We start from the raw sequence: 21674 nt of genomic DNA, 5'->3' as shown, positions 1-21674 counted from the left end.
ACATTTTTGAATGTCCCAATAAGCTCTCTGATTTTATTTTAGATTCTGTATATCTTAGTGGTTTTCAGGAATATATGCATGCATCAAAGCAGAACTGAGGGGCACCTGGGTGGCTAGCCTTTTGAGCAACTTCCGTTTAGGTCATGCTCTCACTGTGAGTTCGAGCGCCCCCCACCTCCCCGCGTTGGGCTCTGTGCTGAGAGCTCAGAGCCTGGAGCCTACTTCGGAGTCTGTGTCTCCCTCTCTCTCTGCCCCATCCCCCACTCTCTCTCTGTCTGTCTCTCTCGCTGTCTCTCCCTCCCTCAAAAATAAATAATAAAAACACTTAAATTTTTTTTAATGTTTATTTATTTTTTAAGAGAGAGAGAGCGCGGGAGCAGGGGAGGGGCAGAGAGAGAGAGAGGTAGACACAGACTCCGAAGTAGGCTCCAGGCTCTGAACCGTCAACACAGAGCCGGACATGGGGCTTGAACTCACAAACTGTGAGATCATGACCCGAGCCGAAGTCAGACGCCTAACCGACTGAGCCACCCAGGGACCCCAGTAATAAAAATACTTTTAAAAATTAAAAAAAAAAAAATAAAATAAAAGGCAGAACTGATTCTATGGAGTTTTCTCCAGGATATATTCTTAAGGGAAAAAGTCATAGTTCAGAACAGTGTGCAAAGTATGCTATATTTTTTCAACCAAGTAGGAAATTTTAAATAAAGGAAGAATGTAAACAGGGTGGAGAAGCAGAAATGAAAGCTTATGAAAGTGTCCTGCATTTTATCTTACACTTCATGGACAAATTTAAATATTTTTACATTGTTTTTATTCAATGTCAAATCAAAATGATTATCTAAAAATCCATAAAATGAGGGGCACCTGGGTGGCTCAGGTGGTTGGGCCTCTGATTTCAGCTCAGGTCACAATATCATGGCTCATGAGGTCGAGCCCCTTGGCAGGCTCTTTGTTAACGGCTCAGAGCCTGGAGCCTGCTTCAGATTCTGTGTCTCCCTCTCTCTCTGCCCCTCCCCCACTCACGCTCTCTCTCAAAAATAAATAAACATTAATATAATTAATGTTATTATTAATGTTATTAATACATAATAATATTAATAAAATAATAAAAATCCATAAAATGAGAGGCAAAATGAAAGAAAAAGTAAGCTTTATTGTGTGTTGGACTTGTGGCCGAACCAGACAAAGAAAAAGCTTTCAAATGGCTTTAAATCCCAGAGACACACACACATACACACACATGCAGGCACACACGAATCACCTGAGTAAAAGCAGTGAAATCTGAATAAGATCAGAGCATACTATCATTGTTATCCAAAATGCTACCATTGGAGGAAACAGTAAAGTGTACTTGATCTCTCTGTATTATTTCTTACAACTGTATGTGTATGACGAGTTATTTCTATAAAAATTTCAACTGATAAAATCCCTGAGGGAGACAAAGAATGCAAAAATACCTGCAATTTTTAATCTTAAAGCCCTGTCCACGATCATTTATTGGCAAAATCCATTGGTATTGAGAGGTTACAAAAAATCTATATATTAAAATTTGGCAAAATTACATCAATATTATGTAACTAAAAACATAGAAGCAAAATTTAAAACTCTATTAAAATATGAAGAAATAAGTAATATCAGAGAGAAGTGGTAGCCCAAGATAATATTCATAAAGATACTTTGCAATGTTATACTATGGTTCCAATCTTATTGGGAATATTTCTAACATTTCTCAAGTTGTTATCCAATATAAAAATAAATAAAAATGAGAGGAGAATGAAGGTGGTGTACCTACAAACGCTTTATGCCAAAAAGCAAAAGTCAGAACATGGCACAAAACAGGAGGCATAATAAATAAATACATAAATATGGAGATACATGTATTTTTCCTGATCAATATAATCCATTTCTGGGGAAATTATATATTTATTACATGATATTAACTTATCTGGAAATAGAAATAGAGGTATTTTTTTTTATTTTTTTTAACGTTTTATTTATTTTTGAGACAGAGAGAGAGAGAGAGAGAGAGACAGAACATGAACGGGGGAGGGGCAGAGAGAGAGGGAGACACAGAATCGGAAACAGGCTCCAGGCTCCGAGCCATCAGCCCAGAGCCTGACGCAGGGCTCGAACTCACGGACCGCGAGATCGTGACCCGAGCTGAAGTCGGACGCCTAACGGACTGAGCCACCCAGGCGCCCCGAAATAGAGGTATTTTGACCTCACAATTAGAACTAAATATTTAATTTGTAAAGAATGTATTTAATTCTTTTATATATTTAAGATGTAAAGAATGACAGGGGCGCCTGGGTGGCTCAGTTGTTTAAGCATTCAACTTCGGCTCAGGTCATGATCTCGCCATACATGAGTTCGAGCCCCATATCAGGCTCTGTTCCTACAGCTCAGAGCCTGGATCCTGCTTCAAGTTCTGTGTTTCCCTCCCTCTTTGCCCCTCCTCTGCTCACGCTCTGTCTCTCTCTTTCTCTCTCAAAAATGAAATAAACATTAAAAAAATTTTTTTTAATGCAAAGAATGACAAATCCTTTAGGTAAAAATACTGGAATGTATTTTTTTTTTAATTTTTTTAACGTTTTTATTTATTTTTGAGACAGAGAGAGACAGAGCATGAACGGGGGAGGGGCAGAGAGAGAGGGAGACACAGAATCGGAAGCAGGCTCCAGGCTCTGGGCCATCAGCCCAGAGCCCGACACGGGGCTCGAACTCACGGACCGCGAGATCGTGACCTGGCTGAAGTCGGACGCTTAACCGACTGCGCCACCCAGGCGCCCCTGGAATGTATTTTTATAATACAGGTTGGGAAATCATCACAGTACATAGTCCAAGCAGATGGCATTTTAATTTTATAATAATAAAATAAAATATTAGAAGATATTAAGCAAATTAAAATTAAGCAGGGGAATATTTAATTAGTTAAAGCATGTAAGAGGAAATATCAACCATAAGCCAGTAACAATACTAGTTAGATTACTAAGACCAAAAGCAATTGATTGCAATGTATATAAACAGGCAGTCCTCGACAGACGCATTCAGACACAAAATATGTTCGTCTCATACATGATCATAAGAATGCTAATGAAACTGAAAAGGACGATTATCAGCTCTAATATATATCAATTTGTCAAAATCATTTTTCTCTGATCCAAAATTTTACTTTTCATTCCTATCACAACTCATAATTAATTAAATATGATCTAAGAATTGGAGTTCATTAAGGTGCTGGAAAATCAGAAGGCATTTAAAAACTTTTCGTACTTTCTTTCACCTTATCCAGTTTGACTCACACCCTTTACCTCAAAAGCAGTCTTTTTTTTTTTTTTTTTTTTTAAGAATCTAAAAAGTTATTTTTCCCAGAGCAATTTCTTTTGGCTCAAGGGAATTAAGGTCTAATTTGTTTTAATAATCTTATTTCAGTTGCCTTCCCCATAATAAATACATTATGTAATTAAAGTCATTAGCGTTTGGGGAAGGAAACTGAATGAACAAATGTACCAACCGATTGGGGACTTCTGATCTAGCGATCATGTGTGTCCCACTGATGTCCCATTGAGAGAAGGAATTGGCACAAGGCCAGTCAGGGGGTCATCCTCAGAGACCTCAGTGATTATGTCCATACAAATGAGGATCTGGAAGGAGTTTCACGAACCGGTAGTAATGTTCTTTCTAAGTGTTAAGGAGTATGGGAGGGAGGAGGGAGCTGGTGTATCAAAGTGGATATTTAATTTTATACACATATGGATTTGTTCAAAATATTCATATGAAAATTATAGTTGCATGACCCCATTTAAGGTTGAAATGGAAAACACAGGAAATCACTAGTGTAGTGAATATAGTTTCATATAAGGGCAAGTGCAGGGATAAAGGAGAGAAACAGGACTCATATTCAAAAAGAATCACAAAATGAAGTGAAATAGTAAAAACATGTGTCAATTAAATATACTGTGGGAGTTTCAAATGTGTGCACAAAACAGAGAACCTGACAATTATGACATTGCTGAGTTATAATAGATCCCTAGGGCCCCTGAAGACCCTCAGGGATTTGAAAGCAATAAAGACTCGTAATTTCCCCCAACCATAGGGGTTCTGTGGACACTCCAATCATAGGGAGGGTCTAAATTAAGGTCTCCTGCTTTCCGCCCCAAAAAAGAAGTATCTTTTATTTATTTTTTTATTTTTTATTTTTTTTCAACGTTTATTTATTTTTGGGACAGAGACAGAGCATGAACGGGGGAGGGGCAGAGAGAGAGGGAGACACAGAATCGGAAACAGGCTCCAGGCTCTGAGCCATCAGCCCAGAGCCCGACGCGGGGCTCGAACTCACGGACCGCGAGATCGTGACCTGGCTGAAGTCGGACGCTTAACCGACTGCGCCACCCAGGCGCCCCAAGAAGTATCTTTTAAATGGGACATATATATGGGTGCAACCATACTATAGCTAAGAGATTTCACGGGGGCGGGGGGGGGGGGGGGCCGGGGGAGGGCAGAGAGATACAGGAATGGGTCAATCCACAAGGGTAGCCCTTGGGGGGGGGTGTGTGTGTAAAGAGTGTCAGATTAGCATGACAAAAGGACAATTAAGGTGCTTGAAAAATCTGTTTAAATGGCAGGATAACATTCACATTTTGAGATTTAAAGTCCTAATTATTCTTTTTTCACATCCCCACAATCTTTCTGCCCTAGTCATCTTTACACAGTATTTGCACCTTCTGCACAGATTTCCCTGCCTAAAAGAGAGATATGGTTCACAATCTTCCACTGATGATACAGATTTAGAGACGCCATGAACACTCCATTTAGCACACCACGCCCCTGCTCAAACAAAGCGCACAACCACACGCACATGCACACACTGGCGGCGGATATCACACAAGACACGAGGTATCCACTCAGAGTGGGAGCCTGTCTTCTTTACTTTGTTACTCACAGTTCTGTATCTTAAAACCTTTAGAGGGGGGCGCCTGGGTGGCTCGATCGGTTAACCCTCCGACTTCAGCTCAGGTCACGATCTCGCGGTCCGTGAGTTCGAGCCCCGCGTCGGGCTCTGGGCTGATGGCTCAGAGCCTGGAGCCTGCTTCCGATTCTGTGTCTCCCTCTCTCTCTCTGCCCCTCCCCCGTTCATGCTCTGTCTCTCTCTGTCCCAAAAATAAATAAACGTTGAAAAAAAAATTAAAAAAAACAAAACAAAACAAAAAAAACCTTTAGAGGGGGGCGCCTGGGTGGCTCGATCGGTTAACCCTCCGACTTCAGCTCAGGTCACGATCTCGCGGTCCGTGGGTTCGAGCCCCGCGTCGGGCTCTGGGCTGATGGCTCAGAGCCTGGAGCCTGCTTCCGATTCTGTGTCTCTCTCTCTCTCTCTGCCCCTCCCCCGTTCATGCTCTGCCTCTCTCTGTCTCAAAAATAAATAAACGTTAAAAAAAAATAATAATAATAAAAAGAAGTTATTTTTCTGGTATTGTTGTAAGTTATTAGAGAAAGGATTCTTTGAAAATATATAAAAATTCTTTTCCTCATTGTTTTGTATTCTTTTAAGAAATGGTCCATCAGGTGTGGCCACAAGAGGAAACAGAGAAAGGCTCAGGAAAACAAAGTTTATGACACTCACACGGTCTAGAAACAGGACCGGGCCCCTTGAGGCGTGCCACAAGGGGTTACATGGGCAAAACACCAGGGTGGTCAGGAAGGAAAAACAGGAGCAAGAGGAAGAGCTAGGGCACGACCTTTCTAGGGGTTTCCGGGGGGAAAGGCCAGGCAAGCCAGGCACGCGGCTTAGGACTGGCCAGTGTGGATGAGTTCGCGCTTTGGGCTTTCCAAGTGGCGCCTAGACGCCTCTGCTTCCGTCTGGAGAAGCATATGCAATGGCTCCTCTTGGGTCACTGGGCGTGCTCTTTCATCCATGTTCCCTAGGGTGCCGTCTTGCCATCCAGTGGATTTGTTTTATCCATTTTTCTACAGGACACCTGGGCGGCTCCGTTGGTTACGCGTCTGACTTCGGCTTGCGTCATGATCTCACAGGTCGTGAGTTCGAGCTCTACATCAGGCTCTCTGCTGTCAGCGCACAGAGCCTGCTTGGAATACTCTGTCTCCTGTCTCTCTCTCTGCCCCTCCCCTGCTCGTGCTCTCTCTCTCTCTCTCTCAAAAATAAATATTTAAAAAAATAGTTGCATTTTCCTAAGCTGTATTATCTGTTCAGGCTGCTTGCCACCCATCTGTGAGTAGGGTTAAATAGTGTCTTTCTGGGGCGCCTGGGTGGCGCAGTCGGTTAAGCGTCCGACTTCAGCCAGGTCACGATCTCGCGGTCCGGGAGTTCGAGCCCCGCGTCGGGCTCTGGGCTGATGGCTCAGAGCCTGGAGCCTGTTTCCGATTCTGTGTCTCCCTCTCTCTCTGCCCCTCCCCCGTTCATGCTCTGTCTCTCTCTGTCCCCCCCAAAAAAATAAATAAACGTTGAAAAAAAAAATTAAAAAAAAAAGTGTCTTTCAAAAAAGATGATGTCCAAATCTTTATCCCAGATACCTGGGAAATGACTTATTTGCCAATAGGTTCTTTGCAGATGCATTTTATTTTATTCTTTAAATTTTTGTTTTAGAGAGAAAGAGCAAGCAGAGGAAAGGGGAAGAAGGACAGAGAGAGAATCTTAAGCAGGCTTCATGTGCAGCAGGGAGCCCAACATGGGGCTCGATCCCACAACACTGGGATGACCTGAGCTGAGATCAAGAATCTGACGCTCAACCGACCGAGTCACCCAGGCACCTCTTTGCAGACGTGTTTTAACTAAGAATCCTGGGGGAAAGATCATCTTGTATTTAGGGTGAGCCTTAAGTCCAGTGACTGATGTCCTCATAAGAGAAAGGAGAAGAGATTTGACACACTCAGAGACACAAAGGGAAAGACCACGTGAAAATGCATACAGAGACTGGAGAGATGTATCTGCAGGACAAGGGATACCAAGGATTTCTGGAAAATACCAGAGGCTAGGTGAGAGACATGGAACAGATTCTCTCTCAGAGCTTCCAGAAGGAACTGACCCTGCCAACCTCTTGATTTCTAGAACTTGAGAGAGACTTCTTTTGTTTTGAGCCCCCTACTTGGTGGAATCTGTTACAGCAGCCCCAAGGAAGATAAGGAACCTTTTCTCTTCTTCCCGGAAAACGCACACTGTGGTGTGGTCAGATGGCCAATGAATATTTCTCCTCAGTATCTCTCTCCTCAGGGAAGACAGACTCTGGTTCTGTCAGGCCAGCTAGACCCATGACCAGTTCACATAGGGTTCTTTTAGACCATTTTGGTCACCGATAGTTTGGCCACCAGATCTGTTTTTGCTATAGACTGTTTATTGCTGAGGTGATATTTGAGTACATTTTATGGGCCTAAAATGCTCAATGTTCTTAGGATGTCATGTGGGAAGCGGTCACCCCTAATTCTACCTTAGTTTGCATATGCCAATAAGCTTCTCATAAGTATGCACATAAATGGGCCACTATGGCTATGGTCACTAAGCACAGGAGCCCACATAGCCTCTGACGCTATTTGGCGAGTGTCGTTGTCCGTGTTCCTCTATCCACAAAACATGGACTAAAGCCATTAGGGCACATACTGCCTCAAGCCAGACACAGAGAGGATTTTATATCCAGTGTATCTGGGTACCTTTTTCAATGGCTCCTCCCTTTGGTTGTAAATGCCACAGTGACCTCTGGTTATTGTTGAACACAGTACTTCTTGGGTGTGATGGAGAGGCAAAAGTTCCTGCATACTACTTCCTAAAAGGGTTCTCTGAAATAGACATAGCCAGAAAAATGGGTATTAAAAACAAAACAATATTAGAATTATTTCACATTTTAATCTGTTAGTATCAGAGGCACATAATATAGATGAATCCAGATTGTATGCATCTTAAGAACATTGGGATCAGTACTGGCCTTTCAGCTTCAAGCAGATGAGAAGATACCTAAGGACAAATAGTTTCACCGTTATGATCACCTGAAGATCAAAGCGAAGGTATAATATTATTCTCCAGCTCTCAGCCTCTCACAAGGCACCAAATTAATGTTAGCTGTTTTCCTTTTTGCAGATTTTCAGGTCATTCTTTTCCAAAATTTCAGTAAGAGAATTTCTCAGTTAAGTATTAACACCCATTACGATAAAGCGTTTGGGTAAGGGTGAAGCAACATAATTTTCATCCCAAAATTCCTACACTGAACCATGATTTCACCTGCAAGCCACCTAGAGTTTCATTATCATATACCTTGTTATGTTGTCTTTTTTTTTTTTTTTTTTTTCAACGTTTATTTATTTTTGGGACAGAGAGAGACAGAGCATGAACGGGGGAGGGGCAGAGAGAGAGGGAGACACAGAATCGGAAACAGGCTCCAGGCTCTGAGCCATCAGCCCAGAGCCTGACGTGGGGCTCGAACTCACAGACCGCGAGATCATGACCTGGCTGAAGTCGGACGCTTAACCGACTGCGCCACCCAGGCGCCCCTGTTATGTTGTCTTTTTAAAAAAGTGTTTTAAACGTTTATTTTTGAGGGAGAGAGAGAACGCGAGAGAGAGCGCGCATGAGCAGGGAGGGGCAGAGAGAGAGGGAGACACAGAATCCGAAGCAGGCTCCAGGCTCTGAGCTGTCAGCACAGAGCCCAACGTGGGATTTGAACTCAGGAACCTTGAGATCATGACTTGAGCTGAAGTCGGACGCTTAACCGACTGAGCCACCCAGGCACCCCTGTTATGTTGTCTTTTAAAATTTTGTCAAGACTATTTTTTTAGAGCAGTTTTAGGTCCACGGCACAGTTTGGTGCTGTCAGTGTTCTGGATTTGAATAGGTATCTAGTGGTATCTAGATGCTTGATGTGCATTTCCCTGAGACATATGACAGGGAGCATCTTTTTGTATGCTTATTTGGCATCTGTGGTATCTTCTTTGGTGAGGTGTCTGTCAAGGTCTTTGGCCATTTTTTAATCGGACTTTTAACTTTCCATTAGCTAGTTAAATTATGGCAATGCACTGAGAATCGGTGTCCATGATTCCTAAGGAAGTTTCTTCACTACCTACAGGCCATTTTTCCCATAAAAAAAGAAAGCAACCTTAGGTTGATGGGGTGGTTCCAAAAAACCCTGGTTCTCCCTTCGTTCTTAATTCTCTCCTTTGCTTGGCAATGTTTAATCAGAATTGATTCTAAAGGGATTAGAGATTTCTCCTTTGTGTAATCATCACATTTTAAAAATAGATCAAGGATGCAATAAATGAAGGCTTTCCTTCCTGGTCCTTTGACAATCTGAAAAGTTGGTTGGACAGCCAGACCACCGATTGCTTACAGTGATACATTAAAATTTTTATTTTTTAATGTTTATTTATTTTTGAGAGAGACAGAGGGAGAGAGAGACACAGCATGAGTGCAAGTGGGTGAGGGGCACAGAGGGGAGGGGGACAGAAGATCCGAAGTGGGCTCCGCGTTGACTACAGTAAGCCAAATGTGGGGCTTGAACTTACAAACCTCAAGATTAAGAACTGAGCTGAAGTTGGATGATCAACTATCAACTGACTGAGCCACCCAGGAACTTCTATGCATTAAAAATTTGAAAGCGAGGGGCGCCTGGGTGGCTCAGTCCATTAAGCGTCAGACTTCAGTTCAGGTCATGATCTCATAGCTCATGAGTTTGAGCCCTGCGTTCGTCTCTTTGCTGACAGCTCAGAGCCTGGAGCCTGTTTCAGATTCTGTGTCTCCCTCTCTGTCTCTGCCCCTCCACCACTCTCTCTCTCTCTGTCTCTCTCTCACTCTCTCAAAAATAAAATAAACATTAGACAAAAAAATCCCACCACCCTATCTCAACAAAGAGTCAAAGCCAGACATCCAGAATTCCTACACATAGGACTGAACTTTTCCACTCCAAGGAAATAAACGATCTTATGCAAAATAAATACACAGTATGTTAAAATTTGTGGGATGCTGCTAAAGCAATTCTCTGCAGAGGAAGCTATTCTACCAAAGGTTTTAGCTAGATTAGTCAAGGTAGAAAAAGGGACACAGAGTATCCAGTTTAGAAACAAACAAGTAATACTGTGTCTATTAACAGAGGACATCATAGTCTATGGAAAGAATCCTATGGGACTTACAAAACCCTAGAAACCAAAACATAAAAGGAAACTGCTAGAACTATTAAGTGTTATTCTATGTAATGGGTATGCACAACTGCTAATTTAAAAAACACTGCAGTCTCTAATAGCATCAGATATACAAATACTTAGAAATAAGATGTGTAGGGGCACCTGGGTGGCTCAGTCTGTTAAGTGTCCAACTTCGGCTCAGGTCATGATCTCGAGGTCCATGAGTTCAAGCCCCGCATCGGGCTCTGTGCTGACAGCTCAGAGCCTGGAGCCTGTTTCAGATTCTGTGTCTCTCTCTCTCTCTCTGACCCTCCCCCACTCACGCTCTGCCTCTCTGTCTCTGAGAAATGAATAAACATTAAAAAAAAAAAAAAAAAAAGAAAGAAGATGTGTAACTTCTTAGAGATGGTCAAGTAGGATAGGGAGGAAAACAAACAAAAAGTAGCAATTCAGGGTTTATTCACATCCTTGGGTAATAAACAAGAAGCCAGGAACAGAAAGAAGGGGCAGGCTCCTTCCATGTCTCATTTTACTTCCCAGAACTGGACCAGGTGAGGGTCAGATGGTTAGTGCAGACAGGGGATCTCACTGCCAGAGAGCCCTGAACAAGAATCCTGCTGTTGGGACACCTGGGTGGCTCAGTCGGTTGAGTGTCCGACTCTTGGTTTCGGCTGAGGTCATGATCTTGTGGTTTCGAGAGTTCGAGCCCCGGGTGGGGCTCTGCACTGACAGCATGGAGCCTACTTGGGATTCATTCTCTCTCTCTCTCTCTCTCTCTCTCTCTCCTTCTCTCTCCCTCCCTCCCTCCTTTCCTCTCTCTCCCTCTCTCCTCCACTCATGCTCTGTCTCTCTCTGTCAAAAATAAATAAAAATGTTAATTTTTTTTTTTTAAATAAAGACTCCTGCTATTTAACAGACCCGGTGGATGGAGGAGGAAGAGGGTATGGGCTAGGAGTACTAGGAGTGCTGACTACTAAGTCAGAGTGGGTAAAGGGTCTTCACCACCCCCTACCCCCATATAAGGGAGTTTTGGTAGAGATGCCTGAACAGTATCTCAGTGGAGTCCTGTCTTTCCTCGCACATATAAAAAGGCCTCTGAATGGAGGTGCCTAGGCTAGGAATGCAGATACACACAAGAGCATGGCTGGGGGTGCAGAGAGAACGATGCCTTGACTGCAACTCTGTCCAGAGCCTGCAGTGAACTGAGTATGCACCTGTTGTGGGGAGGGCAGCTTTCTCCTGTGAGGCTTTCTGGGTGTAGTCTCTCTAACTGCCTGTAGTTTGGCCTGGAAAATCACACATAGGATTTTGGCTTGGAGTTAAGCTACTCAAGACCAGAATAAAAGGAGAGGTATACCATATTTATGGATGGGAAACATCCTATTAAGATATTACTCTCTCTAAGGCAACTGGGTGGCTCAGTTGGTTAAGCATTTGACTTTGGCACAGGTCATGATCTCATGGTTCATGAGTTTGAGGCCTGCTTTAGGTGAGCCCTGCTTCTCTTTCTCTCTCTCTCTGTCCCTGGAGGGATTCTCTCTCTCTCTCCCTCTCTCTGCTCCTCGTTCATTTGCACCCTCTCTCTCAAATAAATAAATAAAAAATAAAATAAAATAAAATAAAAATCCTCTTCCCTTAAAAAAATTGATCACGGGCGCCTGGGTGGCTCGGTCGGTTAAGCATCTGACTTCAGCTCAGGTCACGATCTCACGGTCCGTGAGTTCGAGCCCCGCGTCAGGCTCTGGGCTGATGGCTCGGAGCCTGGAGCCTGCTTCCGATTCTGTGTCTCCCTCTCTCTCTGCCCCTCCCCCGTTCATGCTCTGTCTCTCTCTGTCCCAAAAATAAATAAACGTTAAAAAAAAAAAATTGATCACAGGAGCGCCTGGGTGGCTCAGAGGTTAAAGAGTCTGACTTCGGCTCAGGTCATGATCTCACAGTTCGTGGGTTCAAGCCCCACGTCGGGCTCTGTGCTGACAGCTCGGAGCTTCGAGCCTGCTTCAGATTCTGTGACTCCCTCTCTCTCTGCCCCTCCCTGCCTCACACCCTGTCTCTCTCTCTCTCAAAAATAAATAAACATTAAACATTTTTTAAATTGAAAACAAAAAAAAAAATCTTCCTCTCTCAGAGTGAGCCTATAGATGAAATGCAATCCATATTAAAATCCTGGTATATTTGTTTTGGTAGAAATCAACAAGCAGATTCTAAAATTTATATGTAAATGCAAAGGACAGAAGATGACCAAAAGAACTTTGAAAAAGAACAAAGTTAGAAGAGAACGCGTCCAACTTTGGCTCAGGTCATGATCACTGGGTTCATGAGTTCGAGCCCGGCGTTGGGCTCTGTGCTGACAGCTTGGAGCCTGGAACTTGCCTGGGATTCTGTGTCGACCTCTCTCTCTGCCCCTCCACCACTCACACCACATCTCTCTCTGTGTCTCAAAAATAAACATTAAAAAAAAAGGACTTATTATACAAACACATTCATTAGCACATGGAAGTATTGGAATAAATACAACAAATGGGTAAATTTGGCAGAACAGAAAGATTTAACTTTTAGCTCCATCTGCCCAGAGAAATTGGGGCAAAGCTTCGTATCTTGGAAGCCACTGAGGGGGCAGGTGGTGCTGAATAAAACTGCCTCACCCATTCTGCACAAATAGGAGACACATTTACGTTTAGCTTCATCCAGGGAATAGTCCCACCCAAATGTTGCCATTGTGTCTTTTTTTTCAATGTTTATATTATTTTTGAAAGAGAGAGAGAGAAAGAAAGAGAGAGAGAGAGAGAGAGAGAGAGAGGGAGAGATGGAGCGGAGGAGGGGCAGAGAGAGAGCGAGACAAAAAACCTTGAAGCAGGCTCTAGGCTCTGAGCTGTCAGGACAGACCCTGATGTGGAGCTCAAACTCAGGAACCCTGAGATCACAACTGAGCCAAAGCCAGACACTTAACTGACTGAGCCACCCAGGTGCCCCTGCCATTGTGTCTTTTTGCAGAAGAGTACCAGGGGGTTGACTGAGACTAGTTCGACAAGAATACGGACCTTGGAGGGGCACCTGGGTGGCTCATTCCGTCGAGCTTCGGGCTCTTGATTTCGGCTCAGGTCATGATCTTGCAGTTTGTGAGTTCGAGTCCCGCATTGGGCTCTGCACTGTAGTGCGAAGCCTGTTTGGGATTTTGCCTCTCTGCCCTTCTCCTGATCTTGCCTGCATGAGCTCTCTCTCTCAAAATAAATAAACACCAAAAAAAAAAAAAAAAAAAGAAGAAGAAAAAGAATATGGACTATGGGTCTGAGGTTATGCCCACAGAGCAAAGTGAAATTGAAAGGAAAGGGAAAATGACATTTTCTAGGATCCCAGCCTCCATCCTGAGCTGGACACCCATCACATCAATACCTAGGGAGCATGGCTTTCAATAACACTCCAGAACCAAGGGGAAAATAAAAGTATGTGTCATCATCTTCACGATTCCCTCGGGATGTAATGGAACCCACATTTCCCACATAGAATAAAGTATAAAAGTATATTATTAAGCATGAAAGAACTTATTAATTGAAGCAGTAATCCAAAACAAAATTCAAAAGCAAAGCAAAGCGAACTGGGAACCAAACAAGAAATAACTTGTTGAATAAAAAAAGGCTAGGGGTGCCTGGGTGGCTCAGTTGGTTGAGCGGCCGACTTCGGCTCAGGTCATGATCTCGTGGTCCGTGAGTTCGAGCCCCGCGTCAGGCTCTGTGCTGACGGCTCAGAGCCTGGAGCCTGTTTTGGATTCTGTGTCTCCCTCTCTCTGACCCTCCCCCGTTCATGCTGTCTCTCTCTGTCTCAAAAATAAATAAACGTTAAAAAAAAAAATCTAAGAATAAAGAAAGGCTCAACCCACCCACTGTACTAGTAACTGATTGTAAAAAGTCAACAAGTGGGTGTTAATATACTCAGGAATATTTTCTACAATTTTCTATTGCTGTAAGAAAGAAGTATATGCGTTTATGTGTTTGTGCGTACTCACATAAGAAAACAGTTCAAAGTTAAATGAAAACCATGGGGCGCCTGGGTGGCTCAGTCGGTTAAGGGGCCGACTTCGGCTCAGGTCACGATCTCGCGGTATGTGGGTTCGAGCCCTGCGTCGGGCTCTGTGCTGACTGCTCAGAGCCTGGAGCCTGTTTCAGATTCTGTGTCTCCCTCTCTCTCTGGCCCTCCCCCGTTCATGCTCTCTCTCTGTCTCAAAAATAAATAAAGGTTTAAAAAAAAAAATTAAAAAAAAAAAAAGTTAAATGAAAACCAAAGGAACAGATTTGTTAGTGAGGAAGAGAGAAACTTTTGAAGGGATGCATTTGAAAGGCTGACTTTTAGGAAGCAACGTTATTTTGCAATTTTCATTTTGCAATGATATAATAAAATAAAACTGACCTACAGTTGGAAATAAAAACAGATCCATGATATGAAGCAGAATTAAAAAAAAAAAAAAAACATGTCATCAAGACAATTTTCCTCAAACATCCAGAGAAATTCTGGCCTTTTATCTCTGATGTGGATTCCAGCTTCCGATGCAGGCCATGGAGGGAGAGCTTGAAGGGGCATCACTGCTGCGCTGTAATGAAAAAGAACTTGGTCTGCACCAAATCCATGACGCGGGGCTCAGCTGAGCTGTCCCAGGACCGCAGGGGCCCATGCGCTCCTTCGTGGGAGCTGGGGACGCCCCCACGCCCATCTGTCCTGCGGACCATCTCACAGGAGTGCAACCTTCAACCAGGGTCGATCAGCTCACACAGCGTCAGCACAGGTGAGGGTCGTGCCCCAAGCCCTCTGGCACCCAGGCCCCTGCCTGCATGGTTCCCCCGTTTGAGGAGAGTGGTTTCGTGGGCTCTTCACCTTCCTGGCTCCCACTTCTAGGTCTGGGGGCCTTGGGAGGCTCTCCTCCGCCCAGATTCCTGAATCCTGAATCCAGTCCAGGACTTGTAGGATAAAGTCCACATTTCTGGCAACCAACACGAGGTGAGCCCAAAGGTTGTCCCTGGGATGGGAGGCAGCATCTGCAAACGCTTGGAGGTGAGTCTGAGTTGAGGGTGTTCAGGGAACAGCAAGTCTGCTTTATATATGGGGAGAATGCGGAGGGCAGGGGGGCAGGATTCAGGACTAGAACTGCTGGCCGGGCAGTTGGGCATCTGTTCTGAGGGTTTGGGGAACCATGGAAGATTTGGAACAGGAAAGGGAGGTGATCTGACTCATCTATTAACAGGCCGTCTGGGAATTCAGAGTGGAGGAGAGATTTTGGGGTGAGGGAGGAGATAATTGTAGTAGTCTGGAACACCGCTGAGGATGGATGGACCAGAGAAGGGCCTGTTGTCATGGGGGAAGTTGGTTGGATTCTGGATTCTGGGAGCTGGATGACTGTTGGGTTTTGGCTTTGGCACCTGCAAAGAATGGAGACATTGTCAACTGAGATGGGGAAGTCAGGCGTAGGACTAACTCTCAGAGGTGGTATTCGAAGTGGGTCTGAGATATTCCAGGATCTCTGAGTAGAGGTGTCAGGTTGGCAGTTAGAAACACATCTGGAATTTAAAGGAGGGATTGTTTGAAGATCTTTGTAAGTAGGTGGCTGGAATATGGAATATGTCTCCTCCTTCTCCTCCTCCTCGTTATTATTATTATTGTTATTATTATTATTTTAGAGAGAGAGAGAGTGAGAGAGCAGGAGAGAGGGGCAGAGGGAGAGAGAAACAGAATCCACACAGGCTCCACACTCAGTGCAGAGCCAGACACGGGGCTTAAGCCCATGACCTGGGGTTATGACCTGAGCTAAAATCAAGAGTTGGTCACTCAACTGACTGAGCCACCGAGGTGCCCTGGAATATGTCAGATTTCTAGGGGGGCATATTCAGATCATGGTGATGATGCCATTAGGGGAAAGGATGGGGTGGGTATTCTCCGAGGACTGGGCATCTTGCTTGGGCACCTGATTTTTTTTTTTTTAACATTTATTTATTTTTGAGACAGAGAGAGACAGAGCATGAATGGGGGAGGGTCAGAGAGAGGGAGACACAGAATCCGAAACAGGCTCCAGGCTCTAAGCTGTCAGCACAGAGCCCGACGCGGGGCTCGAACTCACAGACCGTGAGATCATGACCTGAGCCGAAGTCGGCCGCCTAACCGACTGAGCCACCCAGGCGGCTTGGGCACCTGATTAATGGGGGCAGTCTTTATCAACAGAAGTTGGACTGTACCACCATGGGTGTGTGTGGTGGGGAGAGGAGAGAGTGCTGGCTAGTGGCACAGGCTTCCAAGGGGAAGTGGTTATGAGATCTGTTCAGGGTCAAAGCAGTAAAGGAAGTCAGATGATGCAGAGGTCAGGGTTGGTGCTTCTTCTTCCCTCTCCAGGCTCAGACTTTTTTGATAACTCTTGGTGGAGACAGAGAAATTTCAGACAAGCTGACAGATTAGCTTGGGAGCAAATGATATCTTATGGGAGAGTCATTGGCATGTGGTGGGAACAGATGAGGTTGGGCTTTGAATGAGTGTAGGTGGAGAGAAATGTTATTAGTGTACGTAGAGCACATGTGACACTGAAAAGGAAGAGGAGGTTAGGCTACCTGGGATCCATAGAAGGTCTGGATGGCTGAAGTTGGGACAGGAAGCCGGACCATGGGCCATGTGGGGAGAAAGACATTTTGTACCTAGCTGAGCACAAAGGAACGCATGCTGGGCTGAAAGCATACACTCGTGGGTCTTGTGGGTAGTAGTCTGTGGGATGAATAAATAAAATTCGATTTTATATTCTCCTCTTGAAAGTTTTCATGTGTTTGCTTGCTTCTTTCTCTGTGTTTTTGGCAGTTATAGCACTGCTACTTAACGTGACTGCCATGTTTTCTGGTTTATTCACTGGCTTATGCAGTGCATATATCAACAGGAAGAATTTTTTCATGTAGACATAGGTTTAAGTGTAATGTATAATACCAAACTCTTCTCCAAAATAATTATAATAGATGCTCAATGATAGTTTGTGATATTTACTAATGTTTTCAGGATCAGTACTGTCAGACTTACTGAGTCTCACCAATCTGATGTTTCATCTCCTGATTGCCAAAGATTATTTAAAAAAATTTTTATTTGCCTTTTGTAATTCTAATTTAAAGTGGTACGCAAGAGTTTTGCAGTTTCTGGCTTTAAACATTTTTCTTATTAATTTGTAGAGGGCTCATTAAATGTATTTATTAGTTATATGTTAAGTCTTTAAAAATTATGGATGACTCAATATCCTCTCACTTGTGTTCTTGTTATTTCAATTTTTGTGTGTTTTTTTGATAATAGAAGTGTGTTGTTTTCATATAGTTTGTGTATATGTTTTGATAATTTTTATACTTGGCTTGAAAACTCCTGCTCTTTTTCTTCCATGATCTTTTAAGTTACATATTTTTATTACCACTTAAACCTTCCTTATCTGAAATTAATTTCTGTGTATGATTAAGAGCAGAGATGAAAACTGGTGTTCAATTTGGTATTGGTATAATTGGTATTATCCCATGAATAATTTTTTTAGGCAGCCACTTTCCAATGTTCTGTAGCATCACCATAGCCCATAGATTCCATGAGGAATCTAAATATGTGAGCACCTCTTTATAAACTTTACAGTTTGCTAGTTTTGAACTTGAATTCTATGCCATTATGCCAATAAGACACTGTTTCTTATTTTAAATTTATGACCTGAATTAATCTTTTAGGAAAATTACTCCAACTTTTTATATTAAAATAAATTTTGCATCTTCTATACATATTGAATTATGACATTAATGAATAGCTTCTCGAATTCCAAAACGGTGTTGGGATTTTTACACTTGTAACTATTATTATCAACACCTGACCTCACCACTAACCCCCCAAATAGTATTTTAGCACAATCTCTTAGTGGTTTTGCCTTACACCACTACCAATCATGGCAAGTTAGCAAATACTGTCAACAATAGGTTTGTGTCATCTAATTTTATGTATTTACTTTTTAGCCAATAATGAAGCATACAAGGGTATTTTGTTGCATATAATTCACATTTTTTTTTATTCCAAATCTTAGTGACTTGATTTCTCTTACTTAAAAATCCCTCCAAGATTTTTGTCTTAACAGTCTTTCAGAAAGAAAAAAATATCTTAAAAAACCCCACAAAAGTTAAGGACTGTGTCATGTCTCGGTGTTTTGTTTTGTTTTTGAAGTTTATTATTTTGAGAGAAAGCGAGCATGAGCAGAGAGAATCCCAAGGAGGCTCCATGCCATCAGCACAGAGCCCGGCTTGGGGCTGGAATCCACAAACCAGGAGTCCATAAACTGAGTCCAAATCAAGACCCGGAAGCTCAACTGACTGAGCCACGCAGGTGCCCCGTGCCTCAGTTTTTTAACACTTTGAATGCATTGTAATCCTGCATCAACATTTATGTTGAGAAATCCAAGTTAAATTGGATTCTTTTAAAGTTTATACTGGTATGAAAATTAATAACCAAAACCTCATTAAAAATGTCGTCGGGAGGTTTCAGCAGAGGCCCTACCACTCCTAGTCAATTGCAGACTGAACAGGAAGAGAGAGACTTGACCTAGTAGATGGATACGGATAGGAAACTTTCCGTACCCCCCATACGGATAGGAAACTTTCCTTATCCCACTCTGCTCAGCCAATGAGAAGCCACTATAATTCAAACTCTCAGTTTATTCTAATGGCTTTTAATTTATGACAGCCTTCCCAACTTACCCCTTTTCTCCATAAAACTGGGTACCTCTCCTTTGTTCCTCGACTGCCTACGGCAGTTTGTTCATCCTGGATTACAACTCTCTTTTATTCCCCAAACCTATCTTTTGTTGGTAATAACTGGCAGCTGTATTTTTAGGTTAACTTAGGTTTTTCTGACTCTAATTTCATGTATTTCTAAAATTTTTTTTTTCAACGTTTATTTATTTTTGGGACAGAGAGAGACAGAGCATGAACGGGGGAGGGGCAGAGAGAGAGAGGGAGACACAGAATCGGAAACAGGCTCCAGGCTCTGAGCCATCAGCCCAGAGCCTGACGCGGGGCTCGAACCCACGGACCGCGAGATCGTGACCTGGCTGAAGTCGGACGCTTAACCGACTGCGCCACCCAGGCGCCCCTAATTTCATGTATTTCTAATTCCTCCTTTCCTAGGAACCACCTGGCCATCAGTGTGAGGGCTGATGGCCACCGACGGACTTCGCAGCAATCCCTGGCATGAGAGGAACTAGGTTACCCAGAAGACTGTGCGCCAGCTTCTGGGCCACGCTGACCAATGAGGGCGTTTCCAGGAGCGTGCAACGGCCAGGGAGGCGGGACTTCCCGCCTGTTCCGCGTGGAGCCCGGGTTTCGGATCCCGGACTCAATAGGCGGAAGGATGTCTCGACTGAACTCACTAGGTGAGGCGCTGAGGTTCGGTGTGAGCGCGGCTGCGGTGGGGGGTTCCCGCCCGTCTCCGCCTTTATCACACGTCTCCTGGCCGGGATGAACCCGCAGGGTCCCATGGCGACGGCCGGGCTAACGTACCTGGCTCAGGTGAGAGAGTGTGTGTCCCGGACCCGTGTAGCCCGAACCCCAAGGGGGGGGGGTCTCCTGATGAATACACTGCAGTCCAGGCGCCTGCCCGCAAAACCTGGGGCGTTCGTGGGCGGGAGCCCCTTTCTGGCCGGCAGTGGGGCGAGTGTGGAAGCGATGAGTGTGGAAGGGATCAGCGTCTGCGAAGTCGTGGGGGCGCGCGAGAGCATTCGGGAGAGCGGCGGTCCGCCCTCCGTCTGCAGGGAGCAGCTGGGCCGCCCGGGGTGAGGGCTCTGGGGGCCTTGGAGGGTTGGAACAGAGGAGGAACTCTGAGTTATGGTCTTAAAAGTATTCCAGGTGTTCCCCGGGAGAACAGACGGGGGGGGGGGGGGAGGGGGGGGGGGTTGGGAGGGGAGTGACGAGGGTCGAGGCAGGGAGAGCTTCCAGGAGACCGCTGCAAAAGACTCTCAACAATGATGCTGGGTTTGGGCCGTAGAAGGAATGTAAGTAATAAGATTCCTGATAAATCTTAGAGGTGAAACCGGCCGTATTTCCTCTTAGCCAGTGTGGCTGTGAGCAAAAGCACAGGATGAAAGATTACCCAGTCGTTCTTTTGGCAGAGTGTCTGGAAGCACCGAGACGTGGAAACTGGTGAGGAGCAGGTTTCAGAGAGAGCCCAGGAGTTGAATTTTGGACATGCTGTTTCTGAGATAGAGGTGACATATAGGCAGCTGGAATCTCTGGTCTGGAGTAGGGGGCGAGCTGGTTCAGTGATGTGCATATCGTGACAGCCTAAGTCCTGGACCGGGACTCAGCCTGGATCTCACATTTAGGATGGAAAATATGAGTACTTCGTTGAGATAGGCCCCGAGATGAAGGCAGATAGAGCTGGGGCTGGAGGGCAGGCGGTGTGCCTGCAGATGAGAGGGTCCTGTGGTTCAGGGCTTTGGGGGGGTGGGGGAAGGGTGTAATGATTAAGGAGCCTGCTGGGATGGAGGGGGAGAGGTGAGGGGGTGTAGATTCTCTGCTCTGAAGACTCAGCAGACTGTCTACTCCCTGTGGAGCCAAAGAAGGGCCAGCCAGGCTGGAGGAGCAGCCCAGGCTCAGTCAAGGTCATAAGTGTCTCAGCTCTCCCAGGGAAGTACAAGTTCACAACGGTACAGCTGTAGCAAGTTAAACTTACGCAACCAAGTAGTAATTGACTGAAATGCCAACATAGCTCTGCGATAAAATATATATATATTTGAATTTTGTCATGGACTCTTGCTATAGAGCTCCTAAAACCCTTGGAATTTCCTGGGTATGAGGAGTTCTTTTTTCTTCATAAGTGTCCCCTTTTATCACAAAGGAGTTTATTTTAATGAACTTATTTAGGGCGGGGGCCCTAGATAGCTTCAAGTTGGGGCTGGTCACCAGAAAGACCAGGTGATTAGAAGTTTAAACTTTCGGGGCACCTGGCTGGCTCAGTTGGAGAGCATGTGACACTTGACTTCAGGATCGTGAGTTTGATACGTTGGGTTTGGGGATTACTTAAAAATAAATAAATAAAATGCTTTTTTAAAAGAACTTTTTTTTTTTTTTTAATGAGGCTGATTTTATTTTTATTTTTTTGAAGGGATGGGGGGGAATCCCAAGCACCGTGAGATCATGACCTGAGCAGAAATCAAGAGTCGGACGCTTAACCGACTGAACAACCCAGGCACCCCCCACCAAAAAAGAACCCCCTACCTCCCAGATGGGAGGGGAGCTGGAGGTATAAAAACTGTTGAGCAGTTGGGGCGCCTGGGTGGCGCAGTCGGTTAAGCGTCCGACTTCAGCCAGGTTACGATCTCGCGGTCCGTGAGTTCGAGCCCCGCGTCAGGCTCTGGGCTGATGGCTCAGAGCCTGGAGCCAGTTTCCGATTCTGTGTCTCCCTCTCTCTCTGCCCCTCACCCGTTCATGCTCTGTCTCTCTCTGTCCCAAAAATAAACGTTGAAAAAAAAAATTAAAAAAAAAAACAAAAAACTGTTGAGCAGTGAGATCCAGGGAGCCTCCAGGTTGGTG

At 44.5% G+C, this 21674-nt stretch overlaps 1 protein-coding gene and 1 long non-coding RNA gene across 3 annotated transcripts in view; one reads left to right on the top strand and one right to left on the bottom strand.

Moving 5' to 3' along the window:
• The window catches only part of LOC123577872 (zinc finger protein 304-like), a 573883-nt gene that overhangs the window by 176156 nt on the left and 376053 nt on the right, over positions 1 to 21674 (top strand). The window lies entirely within an intron of this gene.
• LOC123577972 lies at positions 14597 to 19014 on the bottom strand. The gene is made up of 3 exons (XR_006702184.1): positions 18843 to 19014; positions 16701 to 16851; positions 14597 to 14701 (listed from the first exon to the last, which is right to left on the bottom strand). It is a non-coding gene; the product is annotated as an uncharacterized LOC123577972 (long non-coding RNA).

This window comes from Leopardus geoffroyi, chromosome E2 (genome assembly GCF_018350155.1).
Source record: "Leopardus geoffroyi isolate Oge1 chromosome E2, O.geoffroyi_Oge1_pat1.0, whole genome shotgun sequence".
In the NCBI taxonomy this organism is placed as follows: domain Eukaryota; kingdom Metazoa; phylum Chordata; class Mammalia; order Carnivora; family Felidae; genus Leopardus; species Leopardus geoffroyi.
The sequence above is the reverse complement of the archived record's forward strand: the minus strand, read 5'-3'. Positions and strand labels throughout refer to the sequence as shown.